Genomic DNA, 4126 nt, shown 5'->3' with positions numbered 1-4126 from the left:
TGCAACTCCATACTTCGACACCAACACTTTTCAGACTCAAAAATGTATGGAGCTCCAGCATTGATCCGCCTGTAATGCAGTGTTATTCTCAATTTACTGAAAAAATTGTCAGTGTGGAAAGTATTTACTGCAGTATTTAACTATTTGTTTTACCTATTTTGTACTTTACTTGTGTATTTTCATCTAATGCAACTGTTTACGTCTACTCCACTACATTTCAGAGGGAAATATTCTACTTTTTACTTAATTTATTTAACACTCAGTTGCTTTTTAATTACAGAAAAGCCCTGATGTGTGAATATGATTCAGTTCTGTGTTCAAATTGCCTCCACATTGAAAAACTACAACATTAAGAAGCAGTTTTTAGTGATAAAATAAGGATAGTATAATACTTTTTAATAATAAGACGGTGTTCTGCATACCGAGTACTTTTACTTTCAATATTTAAGTACACTCAGCTTAGTGTCCTCTTACTTAACTTACACGTTGAAGGTCTTAAACTTGTAATTGTGGGTACTTCTTCCACCACTGACAATAATTGTGTATTTAAACTGTTTGAGAGACTTTTAAATGGAAATTGAAATGTATTTTTTTTAACAAAAAACATGAACTTCTGATGGTTTGTATTTGTGCAACATTTCTCTTTCTCTCATTTCTGCAGAAATGTTTCCAAAAAAATCTGAAAAATGTTGCAGAAAAATTAGAAAATCTGTTTTTTGGAGAAATAATGATGACAGAAATTGGAGGTTTGAAGGAGAAAAAGGCACTGATAATAATAATGTATTTTAAATGTTCGAGAGACTTGTTGAGTATAAATATATTTTTCTTACAAAAACATCCTGGTGTTACTTTCTGTGAATCACATGACATGGGGCGCACCTTGCGAACAGGCAAGGCAGGCAACAGCTTGGGGCCCCGGACCAGAAGGGGGCCCCCAAAGACGGTAGATTAAGAAGGTCCACAGCAACGACAACATGAAACACACTTTAATTTACTGCAACGACACGTCGGGAAACCCCCTCAAGGGGGCCCCATGCATAGCGCCCCGTAAAATGCTGCTTCTTATCTTAAGTTTTGTTGCCTTGCTCCGCTCCTGGGGGGGGGGGGGGGGTGCTGTCGGCTGTGCGTGGTGATGAGAAGCTGGTTCGAGGGCCCCCACAGACTCTAGAATCGCCACAGTACATGACATCATATTTAGCTGAGGACTTTATCCAAAGCGACGTACAATAAGTGCAATAAACCATAAAGACTCAAACTAAGGACAACAACAACAACAGTGCTGACCAGTGGCGGCCGGTCCATAGGGGCGCTAGGGGCGCCGCCCCACCTCTTCCCATATTGAAAAAAAATAAAAATAATAATAATTAAAATTAAAATTAAAAAAAAAAAATATGTTTAAAAAAAAATATATGTTTTTATTTTTATTTTTAATGAACAAGGTAAATATTATATAATTGGTATCAGTAAAATGTATAATCTACAATAAAATCTCGTTTAAAATTGTGTTACGATGTCTAAAGTTACTGATAAGTCACATGTTTCCTGCCTGGCCTTGCCCATGCACCTTCTCTCGTCTGGGCGCTAAGAGAGGAGCCTTCAACCAGTGCAGCATCAGCCACTAGCAGCTGACTGTTGCTATCTGTAACGTGTAAACTATGCCGCGAAAATATAATTTCAGCCAATCAGCGTCGTCAAAGATGACGGTCACCAGGCGCCAATGTCAGCGCCCAGTGCAGTCTGTGAGTAGTTTGGACAGTGACTCGTATCCGGTTGACGCAGTAGTTGATGAGGATGGCTTCGTGTGCAGGTGGAGTCTCCGGACCTCGGTCCCCGGCTAATTCTGTTCAAGAGCTAATCTCCAATCCTTTCGAAAGGAGAAGTTTGGCAGATAAATTGTTGCTTAAAGACCTTGCACCGGACCAACCCGATTTGAATATATCGCAGCAATCTCGTGAAAAAGACAACATTTATACACGAGGCTTCACAAGTAGCTGGTACACAAGAAAGGCTTGGCTAGCTGGATGCAAACAGGTAAATGCTGTCTTTTGTTTCCCATGCTTGGATATCACTTTATATGTAGAGAGGAGGTTTCCCATGGTTGTTAGAAGTTTATTAATAAGTGGGCATTTATCACAGAAGTGATTGTTCTGTCTCCACGTTTGTTGCATTGTCTGTGATGTATTTTCCAACGGTTATAGCTCCTGTTCTGTCCCAGCAACACTACACGGTTTGCAGCTCCACCACATTTTTGGTTTATCTTCGGTGTCGCTTAAAATCTGCTTCCCATCGGACTAAAACCTCCACGTAATCTGAAGACAGATACTTGAAGTTATTTAAACCTTTTGCAAACTTTATGTTCTTTCTTGCTCTAGCCTTGCCAGTTACATTGTACATAACACATATATTATCATTATGCTAACTGGTTGTTCGTGTTAGACGATGTAGCTTTTTCATTTCTGAGTTATTGCTATATGTAAATAAGCCTGTTTGTAAATAATCCTCAGAGAAACAAAGAAAAAACACAATTTATGACATTTTGTGCTGTGGTTATTTTTTTTAAATTGCATTTATTCACAGTTCAGTTTGAAATGCTGTAGTGACTTGTATTGAACCACTTAAATATTTATAATTAATGCTACTGAAAAGATGCTATTAATTTTATATCTCACATGCAGTTCACTGTAAAGCTACTTGGTGAAGGTGTTGGTTCATAAAACATGAACAGTTTTAAGAAAGAAAAAAACAGACCAGTTCTGAGAACACAAATTCCTGGTAAAGTAGTAGATGTTCAGGTTGATAAATAATATTTTCCACACTGAAGATTATGGAGGTATTGATCAGTCTTCTCATATTTTTAAGCCTCGATTTCTCCTTTCCCCCCCCCTCTAACATCACCAGAAGTCATCATTTAAGGGGTCATTTCTCGAAAACAATTTCCGGGGGGAAACCCCCCGGACCCCCCGGGTAGGTCACTTACGGTACGTCAAGAGCCCCACCAAAAAAAAAAGACCACCGGCCGCCACTGGTGCTGACATGTTTACTACCAACAAACCAGAGCATAATAAGTGTCGCTGCATCAGTTAAACTCTTGCAGGGTATAAGCAGGAATCCTGAAGTCAGATGTAAAACCTTTTAAGACCTTTTCTAAGACGCTTTCCATACATTTTAAGACCTCATCTCCACTTGGAGTTTTAACCGGTTACCTTGGCGACACACTTCCCCTCACATTGACTATATACAGTATTGATTGTCCTTCCTCCTTATCTTCCAACCATTTGGACGCAGACTTGCATTTCCCCATAACGATGTTGTTTAACAAACACGGCGTAAACGGACCTTAGCGCGCTATCAAGCAGTGAGCGTGATGTCCTGTTCAGATGACGTCAAACCCAACGGGATGCCATAAATAAACTACACAGAATCACACTACACACCTACGCAATGATTACATTCAGGCAGACTGTAGAATACAACCTCTTTGGACAATTTATATACTTATTGAAAACAAGCTACAACATTTAATACCTTGGAAAATGCCCTTTAATACTTTTTAATACTTTTTAATAGCCTTCATTTTCACTAAATTGATTTATCAACTTTTAATACTCTGTAAGACCCCGCGGACACCCTGGGTGTTTCTCAGTGTCGAGGAAAGCTGCTCCAGAGCCACTATTTCAAGGATGCTACGTCATCGAGTCCCGCCGAAGGACTGTTCCAATCTCCAGGATGCTTGGAATTCTACTGAGGACTGAATCCTTCGTTGCGGGACATTTCAAGGATTCACCAGTGTTTCCTCTATTTGTTTACATTTACGATTGTTTATTTCTAGTCTTTTAATTCCTCTAATGTACAATGCCTTGTCTTTTTATGCTGCTGCAACGCAAACATTTCACAAATTGGGATCAATAAAGAACTTCTGATCTTACAACAGTTCTGATTCGATTTTTTTTTTTGCATCAAAATCATCAATACATTGCAGATTAAAAGACATTCAAATATCTTTCTGAATGAAATGTGAGGCGAGAGAGAAAGCAGAGACGGAGCAGGAAGTACTGAAAGTATCAACTTTTATTATTTTAAAATTATATACAGGTAACCAAAGACATCCGTCTGCAAACTGGTACAA

The sequence above is a fragment of the Trematomus bernacchii genome, unplaced genomic scaffold (assembly GCF_902827165.1).
Source record: "Trematomus bernacchii unplaced genomic scaffold, fTreBer1.1, whole genome shotgun sequence".
Lineage (NCBI taxonomy): Eukaryota > Metazoa > Chordata > Actinopteri > Perciformes > Nototheniidae > Trematomus > Trematomus bernacchii.
Note: the sequence above shows the minus strand (reverse complement) of the source record.